The following is a 25416-nucleotide window of genomic DNA, read 5'->3' as shown; positions in this document are numbered from 1 at the left end:
ATATTTTAATTGATTACCGGTAAGTTTTAATTTCGGTTTGCTGTTAACTGCCGGCTCGCCGTAATCACCGGGTGATTTATTAAAACGAACACCCTGAGTTCATGTAAGAAAGGCGGTAATAATGAACGGGAGAATTTTCAGTATTATGAAATAAATTCATCATAGCTTTTATTCTTGAAAGTAGTTAGTATATTATAGGTAAAGTGTATTGCAAATTGGGATAACTTGACGTGTTAGCGACTATATTTACGTTATGCATTTTAATAACTAAGTACCTAATAAGAGACTGTTTCCCATAACTTAGCTATTACGAGTTTATGCCACATGTAAGAAAGAATCTGTAAAGGGCCAGGTAATAACAAATTGGAGTATCTTGACGCGCTGGTGATTATATCTACATTATGCACTTTAACACCTAGTAATAAGAGACTGTTTCCGTAACTTAGCTATTACTACTTTATACCACATACAAAGAAAGAATCCGTCAATAAAACACCACTTGTAAACTACAATGAAAAAAGAAATCAGCACACACTCACACACTGAAATAACACATAACACGTTTGACACATAAACAAAGCTACAATTATAACTCGCGTGTGTTACAATTGTTTTAAAAGGGAAACGTTCAAGAATGTATAAGAATAATAACAAATAATCAGGGCGGCGGTGGACTACAATACAAATACACGAAACAATAGCTCAGGGTAGATGGGGGAAATGAGTTAAGAATCACATTGTTTGCCCACTTACCCGGGCTTGCTGGGGGTGAAACGTGGCAAAATGTTCCTCGAATTTGACGCCTAAAACACGGTATTTTTCCACCGGGATCGTTGGAAATCGTCTTCCATCATTTCAAAGAGGTATTTGAACATTATTTCTCGACACTTGACATTGGAGTTACATAATGAGTTAAGGAAAATGTTCTGGGAATCGTTGTAGATTAAATAATGCTACGTGTTGTAAGTCTAGTAGATAGGTAATCCGGAGTTGAATACCTAGCGGGTTTACCGGGGCATCGGCTCGAAAAGTAGGAATAGGCACGGGGTGGTTGTTAACCAGTAAGTCTAACTAACACTTCCTCTCCTCTGAAATAGGTATTTGGTGGATTGAATTTCACAAGAAGCATTATCTCTCTATGGCGTCTCACGGACGATTGCAGAAGCAAACTGATACAAGAATCTTCATATTACTGTATCAATCTGATCAGGGCCATTGTCCTACAGTACCTAGCAGTATCCTAGAGCTTATAGGTAGTAATCATTAAAATATTCTATAGTTTTATACTATACAAATAAATACTGAAATCGGATTAACGAATTCAATTGATAGAATCCGATCCACCTAGTCTACATTTATTTCAATAACGATCGACGTTTCATGGAAAACGCAAATATAGGCTCTAGATTCCATCAAACCGTTTTAATTAAAAACTTTTTAATTAAAATATTTATTTCACTTCTGCTGACACAAATATTTGGACGATTTTGTTTTCCGTAAATCGTTTAAATAAACTGTAGTTTTTTATATGATTTTTGACCATTATTGTGCTCATAAACTTAAATATAAATCAATTTAATCTTGTTAATACCGCTAACATTACAATCAACTATGCTAGTTTTTACCCGACTGCCAAGGAAGGGTTATGTTTTTCGCGCGTATCTTGTATGTATGAGCCTAATATTCTTTATTACCTCATTTCTTCGAAACGGCTTGATGGATTTCGACAATCAGGGTATCGTTGGATTCGTCTTAATTACCCAAGTGTTCTTAGATATGTGACGTAAAACAAAAACCAACATGGCGGCCGTGAGGCGCCCTAGATAGGAGTAAAAAAAAATTTTTTTTTATTTGCTACAATATGGGTATCAAATTAAAGAGCTCATCATGAGGATTCCAAAATGGTATATCACTGACATATAGAAAAAAATACTATGTGCAATTATGTTCTTTATTATCCAAACTAAATACTCGTATAGGTACTACGCGACGCGATTGACTAGCAGTGTCTGAACTTAAAAGTGAAAAGTGATAATAAAAGTACGTCTTAACTAAATTATTTACAATGAATTTATTTATAAATAAAGGACTAGCGACCCGCCCTCGCTTTGCTGAACGTTAAATAAGGAATCTATCTACATAGTCGTTTACCTATAGCCCATGCGACGCGTCAACTGTAAAGACCGTTTTTTGTCTAAAACTAGTAGAAATTTTGAAACAGTGTAAAGATCAAATTTTATCTTCATTTAATGTAGAAAATTAATAGACTATTTAAAAGGATAAGGATTAATACTATTACGGACAAAAACCCCTCACAATAAAAGATCCAAAAAAAAATATTAAATAGTCCACACGACGAAAATTCTTTTAAAGAATTAGACCGTTTACGAAATTTGTAAATAGTAAATTTTACTGCCCTTAATCCTTCTTCTTTTTCTAATTCCTTTACTCTCTTTGTGTTACGCAATCAATCTAAAATAACTGGATCGACGTGTGTTATTTTTTTATTATCTTGGTATTGGAAGTAGTTCTCTCGTGTCGCGGGAGAAATCTTGAGAAACACATAGCCGTATTATAACTAACTAAAAAGTGTTAAATAAAAATAAATAAATTTAAAAAATTAAAAAACCCGGCTGCATAAAAACACTTTAAATAAAAACTGAAAAGTAAAAAACAAGCTTAGTCTAAAAGTGTAGATAGCAATGCTATTACCACAAAATTAAATAATTTCATAATCAATACACAAAAAATAATAATCTTATGCGAAACATAATTGAGTGTAACAGTCGGGACCCATTAAATAAACTAGACGAAACTAGAAAATCATTCAATATGGGTCCCGACTGTTGCACTCAATTATGTTTCGCATAAGATTATTATTTTTTGTGTATTGATTATGAAATTATTTAATTTTGTGGTAATAGCATTGCTATCTACACTTTTAGACTAAGCTTGTTTTTTACTTTTCAGTTTTTATTTAAAGTGTTTTTATGCAGTCGGGTTTTTTAATTTTTAAAATTTATTTATTTAAAAGGGGAAAATCATCCAAAAAAACAGACTTCTCCCGCGTTGGGCAAGGCTAGAGGGAGTGACTCTTACTGACTAAAAACCACCACTGTTTTTCGAACCCGCTAGGCAATCCCCAGATCCAAGCAACATAGCAACTAGATAATGATTGACCAATATCACTTCGTCAGGAGTGTATAATTCGTCGTCTTCATCAAGAACAATTCGTTTTTACTACTACTGATCTTTGAAACATAACTTGTACTCACCTATCAAACCTTTATGTACTTTATTCCCTTAAAGACTAAGTACAAATTTCCTTAAACACTAACCCTTTCGTAAAACATTCTTCACTAAAGTCAAAGACATCAATGAATAATGGTATTCAAACCATTGAACAGTTTCTAAAGTTATATAACATCCTAAATCAAGCTTAGTTTTAGCACTTCCAGTTACTAAGATATTAGAAGTTGTGGATCTTAGGACATTGTCTGATTCAGTCGCCGTATATCCGAATATAAACTTTATATAATGAATTATATGGTCGCTATTGTTTCGTTACTAATCTATTTGCTAATGATTAATTAATGGTTGCCTTTATTTGGAATAACAATGTCAATGGACACGAATATTTTATTATATTCGGTAAAGTTCATTATTTGGTGAAATTCATAATTATAACACCATCCAATTTGATGGTAGAATTGAAGCCAGTTTTTCGCAATAGAATTAAGGCAACCTATCTTAATATTATCTAGTAAAATGTACAATACAACCAGTGTGGCATCAGGGTTGTAACAAACTAGACTACAAATATTAGTTTTACAGTTTCTTCCATAAAACTCTACAATTTCAAATGAGCAGCTAGTTCCACTAACAGGCTGACTAATGATCTAGTATTTGATGTTTTAAAAGTTCTTGTATAATAAGAACTGATTAATTGTAATAAGTATTACACCGTAACAAATAAGTACGTATCCGTGGCGGCCCAGGTTCAATACCACAGTTCAATACCTACACAACGATGTAACTTTTCCGAGTTACCACAAAACGGTAAAGAAAAACATCTTGAGAAAACTTATAGTTAGTAGGCTTACAATTGCAAATTATAAGCTTGAAATCGCCAAACCGCATTGAGCAAGCGTGGTGATTAATGCTCAAATCTTCTCCTTGCGAGAAGAGGCCTTTGGTCAGCAGTGGCCATTTACAGGCTGTTGATATGTGTGATGTGATGAAGTATTAAGTATTACATCTAATATATCATAAGCCAAAACCAATCTTCGATCACAATAAGTACAATAACTTGCAAACACCACAATCCCAACCTTGTATTAAAAAATGAAACTAAAACGTTATATGAGGCCGTCCTTGAAAGCAGGCACATGAATAGGCCTCGGTAGACGGTAGCATTGGACTGCAGAAAGAGGTCAAGGCGAATAAAGCCTTCGATTAAACGTTTCCTTATTCAAACACGATTTCTTTTACAACCTCAAGCTTTTTATTTATTTTTAGTGTCGATGCTATGACGTCATGGATTTTCCCTTCGGCCTGTATCGCGTTGCGTGTGTAGATGTGCAGTAAGATTTCAATGTTCATAAACAATGTAAATATTATACTTTTTTTTCTGTAAGTTATTTTTATTACTGATTCTATCGTCGTCGGCTAGTAGTAAAGGGTTGAATAGGGATGATGACGGTGTATGGAAATTAAAAATCTAATTAGTCCGTCAGTTTGCTAATGAAAAACTATTAGACACGTATTTTATTTTATTTTGTCGTATAAGATAACAATACGTATATAAAACGAATCAAAGTTTAGAAGTGGAAGCTAATACGTCATTTCTACGTATAAAACGTACCTAGAAGTGACGTTACGCGATATTTAAAATCAATATATCGTCAAAAATATTTGTTTTCTTAAGGACATTAAAATATGTGTCTAATGTTTTACCATAATCTAGAAGATGAACATTAAAATAAAAATTAGTCATCTACCCGATTGTCAAACTACACTATCACGAAGTTTAAAATTTTCACAAAATTACACACAACAAAATTTCAGAGTGTTAGTATAATAGGACTCCCAATTGACGAAAATAGTCCTTCGAGTATAGAAAAGTGTTACAATTTATACATATCACGTGTAACATCCCATCTTTGATGTTACGATATTTATAACCAAGAAAACAGTTTTTATTTTCAGTCTCTTTCTCATTTTAATTACGTACGTGTCGGCTTTATTAATACAGCGTGGAGACCTAATATTTTATTATACTGTTATTAATTCATCAAAAAGATTACTTGGCCCCATTTAGTTGGGCGGGCTGTGTAATAAAGAAAACGGTGTTATAGCTGTTTTTCAACGGAGTTTCACGAAGGGGTAGCTCGAGGTTTTAACACAATAACATCAAGACATCTACTCGTAATCAATCATTTTTCTTCGGCTAATGTAAATATTTTAACAGTTCTGTGTTTTCGAAAACAAGTTTATGTCGATATTATAGGGAAGTCAAACTGAACTGAACAGTTTGTTTTCAAAATATTTAAAGATATGGTAAAAATAATTGTATGAAAACTGATTACTTGTACTCCTTACTTACGTACTGTTTTACGAGGTAACTTGATTGATCTCAGCCCAAACTAGGGATGCTTAGCCAGGAAGGCTTATTTGGTTAGTTATAGTATACATACATAGGAATGCATGCTGGTACATTAACTGTAACTTTGGTTTCCATAATTTATTATTTTAGTAACTACTAACATTTAAAATGTTGGCGCGTTTGGTTAAAAGTTTCTGTAGTCAAAACTACGCTTAATGAAATTAGAGCCAAAGAAAAAGTGAGTGAGTGCACTCAGCGGCGGTTGAGATCAGTTTCACAAACTGTCAGTTAAAGTTAAGAATTTAAGGCCAAATAATTTATCCACTTGCGTTAAATAATGTATTTCGTTTTTGTTGATCTAGAACTGTTATGGTGAATCCAATGAAATGATATGAAATTAAATTTATTTATTTGCAAGTATTGTACATCTTATATGTGGTCAATTATTTTATCAGCTTCTCACACAATTCGCTTTTTTTATGAGACATGCCGGCAATCGAGCAGACGTATTACCTGATGGTAAGCAATCGCCGCCGCCCATGGACACTTGAAACACCAGAGGCTTTACAAGTGCGTTACCGGCTTTTTGGGAGTTAGGAATTTAAGGGTTGTTGTTCGGGAATGGGGATGGGGAAGATTGGGAAGGGGGAATTGGGCCTCCGGTAACCTCACTCACACAACGAAACACAACGCAAGCGTTGTTTCACGTCGGTTTTCTGTGAGGCCGTGGTATCACTCCGGTCGAGCCGACCCATTCGTGCCGAAGCATGGCTCTCCCACACTTGAAAAATTATAAATAGCATGCAAAATTATTGAGTCCTTTATATTTTTCTGAACTTAATAATAATTGTACGTAAAAAAAACTCAAATAGAATCAATTAGGAATGTCCCTATTTAATAAATACATGAGTGTATGGCGTTTGTTAATTTATACGAGTATAATATTAAGAATGTCATGAATCTTTAAGATTAAGATACTCATTTATGGAATAAAATGTTTTATCCACCTACCACCTTTGTATGTGACGAAGGACATATTACCTACATACTTAAAAATAACACAATTTTTAGAGATGTACCTATATTCCAAACTTATTTATAAAGGTGTACTTCTCAAAGATATAAATACTTACCTATTAACATACCTTCGTATAATATCCCTAAGGTAATCCATTCCATTTATTCAATTCAATCCGAAAATCCTGTCAAAATCGACATCCCCAGATATCAGGGGCCACGCTCCGTCAATATCAATGTTTAGCCTTTCCACTCACGTTTATAATTTGGCGAATACTTTCTGCTACAAAAATTTCTTGCCACAACGGTACGCGGATAAAAGGGTGTGACAGAGACACGGTTTCCGATAGACTTGTGTTTTCCTCAGCACATGAAAATAAGTAAAAAGAAGGATATTTTCCTTTCTCAGAAAGGAATTGATACAAAGGAAATGTCAGCTTACCATTGCGTGTGTTTTAAAGGAGCACTTTGAAGACACAATAAATCTCAACATCGCTGTCATCTCGTAATGTGCTTATTGAATAGCAATACTCCACAAAGCATTTCTTTGGACTCAATATTTCTACCATGTCGACTAGTACTCGTAATTTGAAAAAGGATTGTATCTAAGTACCTACTTACCTGTTTTGTAGGACTGGAAAGTTTGTAGTATATTTCTGACCCTTAAAATTTATTATGAGAAAATATAGACTTGGTTTTAAAATAATTAAGAAATAAAAACGATGCATGTATTGGTATTGAGATGAAAGTTAGAAAACTTATGTATGTACGTAGTACGTAAAACCTATGTATGTACTGAATGTTTTTAAATAATTATTGTTATAATTATGTACGCATATCAACATTTTCTGTTATTATTATGATTGCACACTATGATTTTTTCCTGTGTGGTGGGTGCGTTTACAAACATACTTATAATTTCACATACACACGGCACCCAAACCCGAAACAACAATTTGTGGATCACACAGATTTGTTCCGTGCAGAAATCGAATCCGCTAGACGTTATGCGGCAGCCGGTTGTCCAGCTATTGCACCAAATGTGCAGTCGCAATTTTATCTTACCTACTACTATACCGGCTACTGAATGAACCAACTAAGGACTAACATAACAAGTATTTTAACCGCTACAAAAATAGAAACAAAATCGGTTCAAACATCAGCATTATTCATCTTTGTACTCTATTAATTTGGTCCCTCATCAGTCTCACATCCACGACACCAGGCAGAAGGCACTCACCTCTATAAATATCCCCAGATTGTAATCCCCACAGCAAAATGGCGGTGTACACATGAATGCTGATGTATTTCCACCTGATTAACTCCTTAATCTCTGTTTTCATCGCCCACGGGTACCAACACTAAATATAGCCGTATATTATAAATAGATGTACCTTGACTGTTGTTTCGTATTTACTGTAGATATGTTTGTTTATTTATTAATTAATTAGGTTAATATATTTTGTTATGTTTATTGCATGGGACTTACTTGCTTTCTATAAAATCAGTGGCGTAGCGTGTCTTGACGGGGCCCCGTATAAAAATTGTTTGGGGGCTCCATTTTTTTTTATTTTTTTTGGGGGGTATAATCCAATGACTTTTTCTGCCTTGCCTCTCAAGCCTCAAAGAGAGGACTTACCAATACTATAACAGCGTGGCCATGTTTGGTAGCCCTTATGATGATGTTAATTTTCCTAAAATTGCTGCCAACTTTTGAACGCATGCTTTACGTGGAAAAAAGGGAATTGATTGTTTGGACTTTGGTGTGTATTTGGGGTTGGGTGCCCCCGTAATTGATACGTCAGATATGGCGCTAGCTACACCCCTGATTTTCGTATACGTATGACTGCCTAACGAAAGATCTAATTATTATTAATGTGAATATTTGAAACAGGTTTTGTTATATTAAGCGAGTCAGTGAAGTTTATCATCGATTGGGGAAACATCACTACTCTAATGACCGACATCTATGTAAATTAAATTAATGCTCCAGCTCTATCCATCAAGCTGTCCATAGCGATGATATCAACCGCAGCATATTATACAAATAAAGAAAGACAATAATAATATTAAAAAAGCTAGTTTTATATGTATGAACAAACAAATGGGTATGTTTATATAATCAAGCTCAAATAACTATACAAAAAAGGTGGAGAATAAAATTAAAATCTACCTTTAAAAATACCAAATAGACTACTTTATACACCTGAGTTTTTTCAAGCGACCACAATCGTAGGCAACAGTGGTTAGTACAAAATAAATCAATCACAAATGTAGGTTAAATAGACTTCAGAATGTATTAGTCCGTACGTTGTATCGCTGTATAGCCCCGTAATTACTTCGATACATGAATCAATATGCAAAGATTGTCGGATAGCGAAAAATCAATATCCGCTTTCGTTCCAAGGTGACAGCGCAGCGTTCATCGATTCTCATGTAATATTTCATTACGTAAAAAAATGTCGTATTAATGAGGTCCACAACAAAAATTAATGGCCGTGTAACACGCACAATTACACAATTCCAAGGTAAATTAAAATAGGCTAGAAAGGACTCGAGCGGGACCTATTACATAAGTGCGTGAGTACAGCTGAATGTGCAAAGAGAATTTCAAAGGATCTCAAATCTCCCGCATAATTAGGTGGCACACACCTCGGGCAATATAATTTCGTACCCGCCAAATGAGCATTAAGTTCTTATGCGCGTCATGTGTCTTGCTCCGTTTTCTAATGACGCGTGTAATACTCCTATCGAAACCGACACGAAGTGCGCACCTCTAGTCACCCGTGTAATCGCAATTCTGTACTTGATTAAATGCTTCATCCGTTTGTAAATCACACGAATACTTTTGCTGGAATAGTTGGGAGCGCCATAATTGAACAAATGAATCTCTCAAACTAGCCCTTTGATGAGGAGACCCTCGTTAAATGAAGGTAAATGTAAAACTTCAACGCATGTATGTAGGCACTAACAAGGGCTTCGGTCACATAAACGGTAGTAGGAAGCGCAGCGCCATCTATCACGGTGAGCACGAAGTTCCGGCGACCTAAACGTATGGAGAGCGAGCTTTATCCACGATGATTGATATCTAATGAAGTGTGCATATCTCTGATCACCCTTTGAAGGATAATAGTAACTTTTATCCGTACCAGTAACTTCCTGGCCCGACCTTAACCCTGCACTATCTCGGCCCCACAATCTGTGCCGGTGGGTAGATACATGTCTAATCGAGATTTTATGTGAATGTTGATGCCGCTCCACAGCACACATATAGCCGAGAGGTGGATTTAAAAGGTGCATCGGTGCATAAGCTGTACATAGCAGCTCATCGACTCGGGCCCGTGCACCAAAGGCGACACATTTCTCTGAGTTAGCTTCTGCAATATGTATTATACAATGTTATGCGACAAAACAGCTGGCACTGTCTGCGATTTCAATCTTAGATTCCGTCATATTTCTTATCTTTGTAAAATAAAATACTTAAGCAGCTTACAATATCTCAATATTTTACTTCCCAGAACACATTGTTGTAGAAATATGGACCCATAATTTAAAAAATAATGCTGGGTAAAAAGTGTACTGAAACATTATCCGCGAAAATATTTTAGGGACTGTAATAATGTTCGGGATTATGACAAACAACCCTATTATCATTCCCGGTGCCTCTGCTCGTAGTTCCTATATTACCGAAAATACCACTAAAGCCGAAGCTTTGCACAGATTTTTATACTCCTTCATTCATGTAAAATCGAGGTTTCGCTAAGATACGTTATTGGCAAAAGGTGAACTTTCAATCGATACTGTTTTCCCCTCATCCTAACCCTTTTACCCTTTCTTATAAAAAGGTCAAATGTGGTTTTATCATCACGCTTTATCCCGAGCTGGCGGGATTGTGGTGTCGGGAGACCGATCCCAGCGTCAAATTGCTCGTGGAGATTTGTTTACTTGTACCCTCGCAGGTCAAAATATGTGAGATTTGTAATTAAACGCCTGAATTCACAAGCACTTATTCCCGAGATACTCAATTTAACTTTATCCTATAAAATAAATTTCGTATTCGCGGAATGGTCGCACTGCTTCATCGTATATTCTTATTGCGAATATTTGAAGAGACAAAATGAACTGTTCCTGGCTAGTACAAAATTTCTAGAATTATACATAAGTACTTACCTCTATCAATTTCCGTACGTCGACTGAGTAATTTGAATTTATACGTTCCTGGTGTTTGTGCAAGCGTTCGTTGTTAGTAAGGGGTGTTTGTGGTTCATTATGTAAGTGGTGGGGCCTGGCATCTATTAACACGTCTGCGTAATTTAATTATCTGCTTTCAGTGAGCAGAATCACTCGTCTTTCGTCACGAAAGTAAGGTGAAAGCAAAGCTCATTAGGAAGGCCTTTTTGCTAATGTGACAAAACAGTAATTAAAAAAGTTGCAGTCACGTGAAGTTGCGTGCTAACGTTTTTTACAAGTAGACAGTTGCTGGTTGCTGAGTTACAGCTACACTTATTGTTACACGTTACGCCATTCACATGTAGATGTATCAAAATGGAACGCGTAAATACGCTGCGCCAGGAATAAACTGTTTTTTTTTTTAATGAAAGAAATTGTGTTGTTCGTGTAAATTAGCACATATAAAAGTTATCGGTTTTAATATTTCCTTTTCACCTACAGTTTTATAAACCTAGAATTTTCTCATTATCTTTTAGGTAAACACGACATGATGTGACACCACGAACACGAAGATCTTCCAAGAATTTTAATATCACGTAAGTAACACGTACAAAACCTGATGAACCAACATTATCTTTAGGTGTTAATCACGTAATCCTCTTACGTTACGGTAAATACTTACCTACACACATATCTACCTGATATTTTTCTCCCGCCACATACATATCAATATAAAGAAGTAGGTACGTACATAAGATTGATCGATGTATATTTAAGGCGAAGTAATCCAATTATGCCCACTGTAGCAGTTTCCCGTAACCTTCCCCTTAAGTTCATTATGTAGTAGATACTTGCTACTTTTGTTTCTCACTGTTATCAGAAAAGTTTTTCTCTCCAAGGAGTTCGTTTGGTCTTTGGATACTAAGAAGACATACTTACTTTATGTTATGTATTTCGCAAAATATATTTGTACGCAAAAGTAAGTTTGTACGTAGATAGAAGCTTGTATTCATATATTTCAATGAAAACTCAACAACTTTGCACCTTTTGGGAGTTGTGTCGAGAGAATTGTGTCTGAGTAACATTTTCGGTTCTTAAATTGGCTTTGTTGATTTTAGTTTGTTTATCAAAACTCTATAATCGTGATAAGTTAACTAAAATCATAATCATCATATCAGCCATAAGACGTCCACTGCTAAACATAGGCCTCCTCCAATGACTTCCAGATAGGCCAGTTGGAAGCGACCTGCATCCAGGGGCTCCCAGCGACCTTCATCAGAGCCTTTACCTTAGCTAAAATCATTTTGTTATGAAATGTCATCGAAATAGAGCCATTTACATCATAGATTCACCTAAACATCAAGAGGTGAATTATACCCTTTTACCTTGATTAGTTCCCTTTATCAAACTGAAATTATAATTGACATTTCAGCTCTGTTGTTACATAAACAAGCGACATAAGCTTCCATTCACTTAAAATACGGATTATTATTAACAAAGACAGTTTACCTAATGTGTATCAATCATACAGTAGCAATTATTACATTGGTATCTTTAACAGACGATCAGAGGGCTTAATACAAGATTTACGTTTAACAAGATAAGAGTAGTAACGAGGACGCGTTGGGCGGTCTGATTGGTTGGTTTATTCTAGCCGGTCAATCAGAGCGCCGAATGCGTAATTTCATTAAACGTAAAGCAAACTCGTACTAAAACCTCAAATATCGCAAATTTAATCAAAGATTATTTTTTGTAAAACGTTGTATATTAAAATACTATTCAGTGAGTGAACATCTACTATATTAAACCTTTTTCAAAGTTCAAAAGCAATTCACAAGTAAGCAAAAGAAAAAATAAATGGTCCACATCACTAAAAAGCTGACATACAGTATTTCATTGTGTTTCTAACCACGTTGAATATCACCTTAGTCTTTTGTACCAACAGTAATATTGAGGCTTAGCTGAAGGAGCTGAGCCAGCTTTGTCCACACTAGACACATTGTGACATGCTAATCAAAGCGTTTGTTGACGTCAGTTTAAAAAGTTTAGAACATTTTTTATGAGATAAGCTGGTAAACGAACCGATTAACCTGCTGGTAAGCTATCTGTGCCGCCCATGGACACCCGAAACACCAGGGGCGTTAGAAGTGCCTTCCTCTTTTTGGGGGTTAGAAATTTGAGGATTGTTAGAGATTCGGTGATTGGAGAGACCGGTGGAAATTAGACCTTGTTCATTCACATTAGTGAAACACAACGCAAGCAACGTATCACAGATATGCCCCCTTCCCATTAGGATTCCTCAACAAACCTTAAATTCTTAACACCTAAAAAACAGGCAACGCACTTGTAACACCTCTGGTGTTTTATCTGTCCATGGATGGCGGCGACTGATTACCATCAGGTGATCCGTCTGCGTTTACCGGCTTACACCATAAAAAAAACATCTGATATCAAGTGTCACAGATAACTACGGTACAGTACTTAGCAGTGCTTTATTCTACCACCAACTCCACACCACAGGACTTGAGGATCTGACCTTATAATATTACGTTACAAACTTCAATGAGTATGTAGTAAGTAGTAATATGACGCAAATGTTTCAAACTTTGAAGGGCTATCGTTTGGTCGATTTTCTTGAAGTATCCAACTTTGAGTTGTTCTAGTAGGTACTTCTTCGAACTCCCGAGATTTTGTTAAGTCCCAATATTTGATCGAAGTTACTATATTGGAAAAGAAGTTTCGCAAGTTCAAATCGAAACTAGAATACTTGATGATTCGAGTTTTCATGTGCCCACCTAATTATATGTTACGTATATTTGAGGTCGTGGTATAATATAACTAACAATAAAATCTAATATTTATTTATGAAAATTTACATGAAGAGCATATTAATTACCTCATGCGGCTAAAATGTATGATAAATAGCAGTTACAATGAATACCAAAATACCCGTCAATTAAATTTCAATTAAAATTGTGAAATAAGGTATTAATTATTACCCATCCATAGTAATTATGATTTCTATTATCACCGCAACCATGACAAAAATAGTTCGCAATTGCAATATCTACAAATAAAAGAAAAACAATTGACATATAAATGACGTCACGCTCAAAATGATAAGGACAGCAACACATAACGTGTTCTCCTTCTTCTCAAATGAAAAAATATCGTATAGAAGTAAAAAAAATACACGTCAATGACGTCACGCACAAAATGACAAGAATGGCAATACAGTGCCTTCTCTTTCAGTTCAAATGATAGTTGTCCTCTATCCGAACTGCTGTGTTTGCAATAGGTTAATAATTTTTTTGTTGTGGTTGTTATTGTCATTAGGTTGGTACAAGATTTATGTACCTAATAGAAGAAAAAAAAAAACAATAAAAATATTATAGAGCAAGAGGAGACATAGCACCCGTGGACAAATAAAGAGACTTACTATAGAGATCTTTTTAAAAAAAATTATAAAAAAATTATCTTCGGATAAAAATGCCTTATTTACCTCATTTTTAACTAGTGACGTCTAATGTAATGTAACACACAGAAACTAAAAAACATAACTTTAATACACAACACAAAAATAGATAGCGACAAAAAGACAACAACTTTTCAAAGACAGAAAACCATTCAAGAACGAAACTGCACTGCGCGTACTTTAAACTAGCAACAATAAAGCAAACTCATTTAAAATCTAACAGTTACAGTACACGTCAATAAAACGTGAAGTACTCTATAAACCACGAATTCGCTTAACAGTGACCATTTAAGTAACATATAATATGTTCATAGCATGCCCATGTATGTCTAGATACAAAGTAAGTGCGGACAGAAGCAGTAACTTTAAACGCCACTCTCCCTGACCCAAGTATTGTAGGTATTACTTCTACCCGCCCCACTTTATGTTCTGTAAGGGAAAGCAATTTTAAAAACTATAAAACTCCGTGTAACTTCGAAACTGTTGTATTTTTGATAACCTTTTAGATACGGGGACGATTCGACGGTCTGCGATTCTTTCTATAGTGAACTGTGTCGAATGTTCTCGCATTTAACGGATACTTGACTACTTTTAAAGTTTTGCCGACATTTATTTTGTAAAAAGATACTGGTTTTGTCGATAGTTAGTGTGAAACTTGACAGTTTATCAGCATTTATTTAGCAGATTACGTTTAAACTGCTCAGAAAAGGAATTTTAGTGGATACATCTATTCTGGATGATAATGGAGGCGATAAATTATATCTAACTGGTCCAATTACAAGATTGCCTATTACTCCAGAAACTACTTCACTTCAACCATCTTTATTAGCCGAACATCAACTGTCACTCAAATAAATGACTTAACAGTATTACAAGAGAGCATCTATTTGTCTGTACCAGCCAGCATATCTTCATATGTGCGCAAATTCTTGTTATGAAACAATGTACGTATTTACTTATTTATTTGTGTCAGTAGGAAAACAGCGGTGAATAACAGGCTGAACTTAACATGCTAATATTGCTCTCTGACGAATGATAAGTGAGAAGACTGAAAGTATTATTCCAGTGAATCAGCGTAACATAGTACTTCTACTTGGGCTAGAAAGCGTATACGAGGATAAGAATAATAATATTTCCTGCATATATATTGTAGAAGGAACGACGAACATATTTCACTAGCTAATTTGGGTCGCATAATGTAGAAGGACGAGCTTATGTCAAAGTACTGAGAATTGTTATTCATCTTCAACTGAACTTTCGACTAATAAATACAAGTCTCTTGTAGGTGCTTCAAGGTATTACAATACATATATAACTTCATGCATGTCTCTCACGGGGATAGGCAGAGACAGTGGATCGCCAATTGCTAAGACTGTTACATACTTCTTTCGCTTCATCAACAGTCATCAGTCTTTTCATGCATGCTCGTCGGTTAAAGGTACTTTTATTTTGGCCCTTCTTTCATATATCGCTAATATGGTCTCTATATGTCCGTCTAGGGCGTCCTCTACCGACGGTCCCATTCATATTCGCCTTGTATATAGGTATTTCTATAACGAAAATCTAAATTAATCATTAAGTAATCCGATTACTTAACAATGTTTGAACAACAGAAAAATGTTCCTACAAGTACTTACTTGTACTTGGTACCTACCAAGACAACAAAATTTCCAATGTAATACACGAACTTACCAAAGCCATACAATAAGTATCTACACGACAAATCTATTCAAGACTAGTTTACTACGCCATAAAGTTAATTTTAAAACAATTCGCTTCTGAAATTACCATAACTTTTAGTTGCTGGTTGCCGTAACCTAGAACCCATGAAATTCGACCTTCGTGATCACAACTCGCTTGGAAATGACTTTCGCTTTCCCCGACCCATTATTACACGTAATATCGTTTTCGTCTAGCGAACATAGAAAAAGTTTGCAACAAAAACTGAGCGAAAACAGCGGTTTGTATGCTCAGGAATTACGAACAATAAACTGTTCTGTATTTAATGTTAAATTCGTGTTTTTACGCAATATCTATAAAGTTTACAGTCGCTTTTTAAGCCGCTGTTGGTACTTGTAAAAATGGGAATACTTGAAGTTGATAGCGTCGCGCGTTTTTGGCATTGCTCCTATTATGTAGGCTGTTTAATATTTTGACATTATGCCAGTTTGGTTACTTACGAAACCCGCTTATAGCCATACAATAAAGCATAAATCCTAGTTTTAAGATTTTTAAACTCTACATTTAACACAATAGAGTAAAGCCTACTGTCCATGTTTGTGGACAGTTTTCAGTGTTTCTAAGTTTTAAAGCAAGAAGCAAGGATGCAAACATTTGCCATTTTAATACCGCCTTTTTTTGTGAAGGATGCACGCATTCGGCAAATGACGCAACTTGAACAGTGTCCCTTACCCTAATATATCAGGCCCTGGTAATTACATTAATTATTTTCAGAGACATAATCATTAGATTTTTTAATAGAACATTTGGAACAACCAGATTTGGTCTTACTGAAAATTTTCACAATGATATATGTACTTGGGTACATTGTACACCTGACTCGCCGTGATAATGCAAATCTAATGGTGTACCCAGTAGTACCTACACCTAGAAGAGTAGTCGTCGTACTGGCGACAATGAGACTGACAAAATATCAAGCATACGTTAAAAAAGTAGACACTCCATTACCCGAGGCATATTTAAGCTCTTTGCCAGGCTTTGTTAAAAATCTGCCCTGTTTCACTATATTCCAGTTTTGGCGTGAAACTCAAACATAAGTAGGTACACACAATAAGATAAAAAATCCGTGTTACAATTTTATTATAGAGATAATCTTTCTCCTGGCGTTTTACCAACCGCGTCGAGTTTGCGCGCAAACAGTTTTTGTAAACGTTTACTGATCTCGATTTTTGAATAAGTTGATAGATATCATCATTACAATATTTTCTTTGAAACCGATCAGGTTTTGGGTCTTTTGTTAACTGTAAAGATAGTCGTATATAAAAAATGTTATTGAATTTAAAAATTTCAAAAATTAAACGTAATACTTACTATATGAATTTACATGAAATAATTTTTTCTTTGTTTTAGTTTTAAATTATAGTAAGTTGTACAAATTTATTTGTGTTGTCATATATTAATTAGCACATAATTATGACATAGATAGCAAACACGCTATAAACCTCAAATAAAAGTATGAGTCAGAATCAGTCAAGTATAAAAGAGTCATGACCGGAGTGATACCACGGCCTCACAGAAAGCTGACGTGAAACAACGCACTTGTAACGCCATTGGTGTTTCGGGTGTCCATGGGCGCTGGTGATTGCTTACGAAAAGATGATCCGTCTGCCAGTTTACCGGGATATAACATAAAATATCGTCAAAGATAATAATTGAAAAATACAGTATTAGTAGAATATAGCCACATTTTCATACTCATCCTTCAGTAACCTTTACATTTAGGCAAGAATTTTCAATATTCATTACCAAAAAATAAAAATGTATGTTAAATACACCACCGCGCAAATTCAGTGACTAATGGACGAAGCCCGAGAGAAATAAAATATTCTTATTACATTAATAATTAAAACGTGAATGACGCAAAATTGAAATTGATATTTGCTTTTAACGATACAAAAGTCGGAGTATCCAATTTCCTTTTTTTTTTTTGTGAAAACAATATTTTATTATGAGCTCGGTCTTTTAGCATTTTGGAGATGAACCACATGAATATTCATATTTTTGTATGATTTTTAAGCTTTATGCAAAAAGTCACGCCTTTTATCCCCGAAAGGGTAGGCAGACATAATGCTATTATACAATGTACACCCACTTTTCACCATTTATGTTATCCTATATCTCTTTATAATAGAGGGTGAGCCTATTGTCATATACTGGACACAATTCCAGACTCCTTGTTAGTACTGAGAAAATTTCGAAATAATGTTAATAAGCTCAGTAATACTTTACCCGTCCCGGGAATCGAACCCAATCAGTCTTTTCAAGCTTTACTAGAGTATATTTTATGTTTCGCAATAAAAAAACTATAGATATAGGACGCGGTCTGAAATCATATTTGGTCCAGTGTATGGCAATATACAAGCCTTTATTACTCGGAACCTCGTACATGACTACGAAAAGTAAGTGAATCATGTAAAGTGCTATGTGAAAATCCTATACTTACATTTAAACCCGAGCCGCGAAAGCCTTAATGGGTTACCGGGGCTCCGGATCGAATCAGGAGTAGGAACGGAGTGGTTCTTAGTCAGTAAGAATCTAACACGCTCACTCTCTCGTCTCACCCAAGACGTGAGAAGACATTGGATGATTCCCACATCAAGAAAAAATAAATAAAAAGAAGCAATAAATGCGGGTCTTGACAAGTGCTGTTTGTTCGATTTTGAAAAACTATTACAATGACAATAGTAGCAAAATTGTATAACATTGATTTTTCAGTCTGCTGTTGCAGACTAAGGCCCCAGGATTCAGGGCACAAGTCTGCAACATCTTCGACACGTCCCTAGAGGAACAAAACTTGTTTGTTCCACCAGCTTCGCAGTGCAGTACGTGACCACTACGCAGTAAGACAGCTACAGAATGTGCCTAGATCGTATACTGTACTGGTAAAGGTGTTCAGTTTGAATATTTCGTGCTTTTAAACAAAGGTAAATAACATTCAAAACATATGGACGAAAAGACAAAGACATAATTTTTGTTACAACACATTTTCTGCTAAACACAGGCCTCTCGCAGACTTCCAGATCGGCTGGTAAATCTGCATCCAAAGGACGTTTATCATTTAAGCTAAGCTATATTTGTACTCTTAGTACGAGTGTACTAAGGGCTTTACGTTTGTTTTACGTTTAAACAAACTCGTACTAAGGGTACTGAAACAAAATATTACCAGTTGACATTGGTTGCCTAGATCGGTATTCGAGCTGGCCAATCAGGGAGCCGAACGCGCTTTCGTTTCGATTACTTTAAATGTTAAACAAACTCGTACTACGGGTTAAGGAACATGCTACTTCTTCTTGTAGGTAAAAAGTTAACTAGTAATACCTTGTTAACTTTCCATGGTATTAAATATATTCATTACAATTTTATATTAGTTAAAATACAAGTTCAATATTCCAGTATTTGTTTGTCATTTTTGCGTAGGAGCAAGTTTGACATGGTTATATTAAAATTCTGTTCTTGTAACGTAATACGCATGTCAAGATTAAATGGCATCATACAATTTTGTTGAAGACATTATTAGTAATGAGAGTGAGAGATTCAAATTGACGAAAGAAAGGAAAAATTCGAAAGTTGTATTTATTCAACGCCTTAGAAAATATGCCTAACATGAGCGTTGCTTTTCTCTAGAATAGTTGCGGTCTATATAAACTTACTTAGAACATATTTTACAAGAAAATTCATTACACTTTACCATGTCTGAACATCAAACCGAAGATCTAGTAAGTTATGGAATATTTAATTGTGGAATACGCTTATTCTTGTGATATAATACTCTGAGTAGTCACTCAGAGTATTTGCAACTACAACTAAAAAAGCCAAAAGTGTTCTACGCGATCAGTAGCTATTAATATAATCTTTTTTACTTCTCCTGCCTTGGGCGAGGCGGGATGGAGTGTCATATTCATACTGACTAAAAATTACCCCGTTCCTACTCCTGCTTTTCGAGCCGGAGCCTCAGTAACTGGCTTGGCAGTCTATAGCTACACAATATAATCTAGAATGTAGTTAGTATTACAGTATACTACATCACGCTAACTCAATTTAAAGTACACTTTCTGAGCAAAACCATTCAGTATTGATCTCAAACTCCATTTTATGACTTTGCGGGCGAACAATCTTAACTATGTGAGGAAGTGTAATTAATGACACGGAGTTACAAAACTTATGATAGGGAAAGATACGTAATTTTCATACTCATTAGGAAATTACACAAAACATTCTAGCCGGGGAACAAACTTTGTACGTTAGGAGCTGAAGCAAAAAGTTCGTCGGATGTCTCTGCTTAAAATAAAATTATCTTCGTAGCTCGAAGTTCTAGCATGAATGTCCTTTGACGTTTAAATGGCCAGCTAATATCGCTCGTCGTAGATGTGGAGTCATCCTATTTGAGAGGTTAGTAGTTTTAGCTGCAAGTAATTTTCGTTTTAAACTTTGGGCTGCATTGGTATAGTGACTGCAAGCGCGGATAGAGAAAAATATTTTAGATAGTTTTTCAGTTTGCCCAATGGAGTCACATAATGTGTTGTGATTCGCTATACCTTTGAATAACAGAAATTTTTTACTGTTCGGTTGGTGCGGGTGGCTGGGTAACCGGCTACCGCGTAACGTGTAGCGAGTTCGATACCCACATGGACCAACACTTTGTGTGATCTACAAATTGTTGTTTCGGGTCTGAGTGTCACGTGTATGGGAAATTATATGTTTGTAAATGAACCTACGACACATGAGATAAACCCAGTGTGGGGCAATGTGTATAAAAAAATCAAGATTTTTTATACCTATATACTCATTGCTACAATAAGAAAAGTAGGTAATAAAATTGATTTTACGTAGGTAGATTCCTAATACCTGTAGAACCTTTCATTCTATGACGGCTCACATTTTCTCCCACATATTTTATTAAGCCACTCAGCAGTACGGCAGCGTTTCACCACCTCAACAAAAATCTCTTTTATATGCTATCCTAACTTAATTTGAATACAGTGGAAGCTATTCCAGTTTCGTGGTTGGGATTTTAAAACGAACCAAGTTTGATCCCGGGAGCTCGTGAGAAAATAAACGTGGATCTAAATAAATTAGAGAGGCTATCATGATTTCGGTTGGGATTTTTGGTTTTCATAGTATAACGGTATGTTTTTTTTGCCTACCCCTTTTAGGATTAAAAATGATCTCCGGCCACCGTAAGTGCGGGTTTGCGGACGGCGAGTAAAGGTAGTTTGGTGCCTGACCAGAACCAGACCTGTGCGTATATGCTTGATCTGGAGCTGTGGACCACAACCGGAGTCAGAGCCCGAGTAGGAACGGGGTGGTTTTAGTCAGTATGATTTTGACACTCCCTCTTGCCTCGCCCAAAGCGAGAGAATCATTGGAGGATTTTTCCCCCTTAAAAAGCACTTGCGTCCACTAGATTCCAAAGTAAACTATAAGTACGGTACGTACAAATATATACACATACATCCCAATCTGTGTCTCACATGTAATTTGTGTCGGTACGACCATTGTTGCAGTCACATGTTGTAAACAGCTTTGCAGTTCTACATTTTAGAGCAGAGTCTTAGGACGTTACTTCCAGACCTCAGAGTAAAACCCTAGAGAAAATCCTGTAGCGTTCTTTGTGCAATAAGGAAATCACAGTTGTAGAATATGGAATACGATTTTAAACTAAGGAAATTATACTTGACTAGCATAGGGCTTAGTGCGCTTTCTTTTCGTTTGCATTTTACGTAAAGCAAAGTCATACTAAGGGGACTGATAACAACGGTCTTTGTGACTAATAAAAGTAGCTAATTTACTCCTTAGTATATAAGCTACTTGCTAATAAAATTCCCATCAAAATTGGTGCAGCCATTTCCGAAATAAGCCAGAACAACCAGACAAACAAAAATTGTAAAAAAATATTTTTTCGTGTATGTAATAAAAAGACATACACTATTGTTATTTTAAGAAAAATCATCATTTTTGATGTTTTTGTCTCCTTGTTATTCTTTGAACTTTTGCATAGCTTTTTTAACAATTACTATAGAATAGTTTCTACTACCATTAAAAGTAATAAAACTGTGCGTTAATATTAATTTCATACTTAAACGAGGCTTTACCACCCAATTAACGCAATAAGACTGCAACACACATAATAATATATGTCCTATAGACAGTTATACAACATCATCTCGGCTTCAACTGAGCCATCCATCAAACGAACGATTACTGTGACGAGCTCAAACACTCGCATCACACACTCGTAATCGGAACCTAGACGCTCAATACTATTGCTCACAGTACTAGAACAACTCTATATACATAACGTGCCATCTAATTCCCTTATTCGATTTTCAACTTTATTGTTTTGTTGTATACAGTTGAAATTCCAATGAATTACTGATGGAGTAGGTTGACGTGCTGGTGTGTGTTCGCTATAGTTTTTGTACTGTGTATCACATCAACATCCCGATGACAGTTAATTCTTGAACAATGACTAGGTCTCTTCTATGTTAAAAGGTTTGCCTTAATCTCCACAGAGCTTGGCAGGTGGGTTGGAGATCATAGTTTAAAAAAGTCAAGTTCAAAGACCGCTGCTGCCGAGTGTCTGTGAAATATACCACCAGAAATGTGCTATGTGGCTTTACTATGAAGATGTATTTAATAGATAAGCTGTGAAACTATGTGACCGTTTCCACAGATACAAAGCTATGTAGTGTGCGAGGAAGATGCGTAGCTTGAGTATGCGATGTATCGATAGTAGGGAAACCATCCAAATCACGCATCTTACCATATAAAAAACATACCTTAGCTGAGTCAGTTTCCACTAGTGCTAAGCTATGTGTACCAATGAATAATATGATTAGTGGAAGTCAAACGCATCCCCAGCAACGTCGCATAGCACATCTTTAGTGAAAAATCACCCTTAGTCGGCTCTTGCAACACCCACAATAAGAACACAGCTGGTGATAAAATGAATGTAAACTTCTATTCTGCCGTCAGTTTCCTTTGTGATAATAATATACTTATAGAATAGAATCAGGCGTTACTTTGCGGAAATCCTACTATACTAACAATACAATATTTTTTTTTAGTTTTTATTCCGCTTGTAGTTTTCTGACCTGCCCTCTCCTGAAGGTCCTCCAGAGAGGGGAGAGGAGAGGAGAAGTCGTCGACCACTCCTGAAGATGCTCCGTGGAGGACTTGAGAAGCGAAATATATGTCGAATGTTGCAAAACATATGTCGAGTATGGTTCGAGTGTTTTGATACGTGTCGTATGTGTGTGTTTGTGTTGCACTTCTGCTGCGTGAGCATTTAATTGCGGGCGGGATAGTGATGCTGCACACCGCATCCTGAAAATACATCTACAGGCGGAATAGAGACTAAAAATTTAATGTTGTATTGTCAGTCTTCCTTTGTGATGTAAAACCTAGACTTAACACTTAAGAAAAATCTTTGAGCATTACTTTTGTGGCATTTTGCTTTCTTCTTTTTTCGTACTGGTCGCTCTTGAAGCAACAAAAATCGCATCTCGATTGTTTTATAGCTCTTTTCTTCAACTTAAAATGTTCCAGTTTGGAAAACTAAAAGGATTAGTTGACATAAAATGTTTTATCCAAGAGTATTCTGGAATACCAGGAGTTTTATTATTCTCTTCGTTTTTGCAACTTTGTGTTCTAGTTACTTTGGGATTGGTACGATAATAAACGTTTTTCCTAATCAAGGTTAATAGGTTACTAATAATAATTAAAAAATAAGTTCATCAAAGCTTCACTTGGATTTAAAGAAAGAAGAAAAAAAGAAAAATTATTTATTCAGCACCTGGCATGATGCACCAAAAATACACACAAATAAAAGAAAATACAATACAAACATAAACGCAACAAAGATATATAAAAACAAGAAAAAATACTACTCAATAATATAAAAGAAAAACAATAAAAGCTAAAATAACAAAAATCAAAGTGGCAACATATCCAAGCCGAAAGGGTTGCCACCTCAGTATGAGCTGGGCACAGAAAGTACCCAGCACTGGTTTTCAGTTGGCACCTCCTCATACTTGTATGTACATACCTATAACTGAAATTAATCCCAGAATCTATGAATTCGCCTAAGTTTTGGGGTGCAAATTTCTAAATGTAGTAATTGGTTTCTATCACATAGGTATTGAATTACTGTTAAGATCGTTGAGAAACACAAGAAAAGGTCTCAATAAAGAGATCCTCTTCAATTTCTAATTCGCTACACCAATAAATTGGCTTTAATGGCACCTTTGGTCGTATGTCGTGCTTACAACAAACTTTAGCTGATCTCGAAACTAATGACAGTGGCCATTACAGTAGTGAGGTGTGGGTCACACTCTGTGGTTTACTGCCTTTGTATTACATTGTAAGTTAAGTTTACGTAACCGCTTGTTAGGATGGGTTGAGCGCTAATGAAAGTATCGTCTGGTACAATTACTTAATGTCGCTTACTTTAAAATCAACACCTGTGTCTAGTACCTATAATATTTTTTAGATATAAAATTGGTGTTCTATATATTCGATTCGCTCGTTGGTCGATGATTCTCGGGTCGGACAAAGTATAACTGGGATTTTTTTTGGTATTTTGAAAATTTCTCAGTAGTAGCACGGAGTCTGGAATTTAGTATACGTGGCAATAGCCTCACCCTGTATTAAATTGGACTTATAACACAAACAGTGAAAAGTGGGTGTACATTGTATAGCGGCATTACGTGCCGTAATGTGCACCTCAGCCTACACATTCGAGGATAAAAAACATGACGTTGGCGTGTTCTAAATATTTAATTAGGCCAGGGATGCCTTAAAAGTGTTGTTAGAAATTGTTTAAAAACAGAATACATTTACAAAACAAAAAAAAAATCAAAATAAAAATATCGAGAAGCCCAAAATTAGCGTCTTATTCGTTCACCCCATACAATTTGTATACAAAGACACACACATATACAGACAACAGATGATATCCTCTCTGATTGGTTTATTGTTGCATGAACAATAATACGGAAACAATTCTTTATTCATACACTTACAAGAGTTCAAAACGGCATGAACATGTTTCTGAGACAGAGATCTGTGATCCGTGCTCGTCCGAAATCCTCCTCGCTCCACGATTGTATTTTTTGGGGCAACAGGATAATATTTCTCATGTGATTCTATCAGAAGATAAGAATTCCCTTATATACGAGGTAATTATTTACCTTGCGTAAATATTACTTCGAACCTTCTTTCTTACTAGATTAGGTACATTTTTCCGTACTGCGGTAGCGTTCCATCATAATTTTATGGATTCTAATTCAAGATTTGATTAAAACAATATTGTAGGTACGTTCTTCATATTTTATACGTAGATACTGAACAATGTACCTATTTTATTTATTTATGTACATTGTTGTCTTAATTATACCATTTAGAAGCA

The 25416-nt window shown here is 35.5% G+C and overlaps 1 protein-coding gene across 3 annotated transcripts in view; it reads left to right on the top strand.

Moving 5' to 3' along the window:
• Positions 1–25416, top strand: part of LOC118262401 (gamma-aminobutyric acid type B receptor subunit 1) — a 176014-nt gene that overhangs the window by 36435 nt on the left and 114163 nt on the right. Inside the window, exon 2 of one of the 3 annotated variants that reach the window (XM_035573711.2) lies at positions 11329–11388. The exons of the other annotated variants lie outside the window; for them this stretch is intronic. The gene's annotated coding sequence lies outside the window, so the exon portion shown is untranslated. The remainder of the gene's footprint in view (positions 1–11328; positions 11389–25416) is intronic. 3 annotated transcript variants of the gene reach the window in all.

The sequence above is a fragment of the Spodoptera frugiperda genome, chromosome 12 (genome assembly GCF_023101765.2).
Source record: "Spodoptera frugiperda isolate SF20-4 chromosome 12, AGI-APGP_CSIRO_Sfru_2.0, whole genome shotgun sequence".
NCBI classification, from domain to species: domain Eukaryota; kingdom Metazoa; phylum Arthropoda; class Insecta; order Lepidoptera; family Noctuidae; genus Spodoptera; species Spodoptera frugiperda.
Note: the sequence above shows the minus strand (reverse complement) of the source record. Positions and strands in the feature narration are given on the sequence as shown.